This window comes from Carlito syrichta, unplaced genomic scaffold (assembly GCF_000164805.1).
Source record: "Carlito syrichta isolate Samal-C Ts95f unplaced genomic scaffold, Tarsius_syrichta-2.0.1 Scaffold43704, whole genome shotgun sequence".
Lineage (NCBI taxonomy): Eukaryota > Metazoa > Chordata > Mammalia > Primates > Tarsiidae > Carlito > Carlito syrichta.
In genome coordinates this window covers 10,620-10,888 of record NW_006987800.1, presented here as the reverse complement: position 1 = coordinate 10,888, position 269 = coordinate 10,620, and positions in this window count along the sequence as shown.

The window sequence follows — 269 nt, the reverse complement described above, 5'->3', positions numbered from 1 at the left end:
TGGGAAAGAAGCCATTAGACAAAGACCCAAGAGATCAGGTGCAGTGCTGTCAATGGCGAGAAGCGCTGTGGAGAAGAGTCAAGGGTGAATGAGAGATAGTGATGGGGAACCAAAAAGAGTGAAGAGAAGAGGGGACAGAGTTTCTGCACAGAGGGGTGGAGTTTCTGCACTGTGGGAACCCCTGTATACAGGAAGACTCCCAGTATCCTATAGGGAGTCAGTGTGTAATTAGGAAAAAAGTGCCCCTTCTCTCCTGAGGACACTGCCCT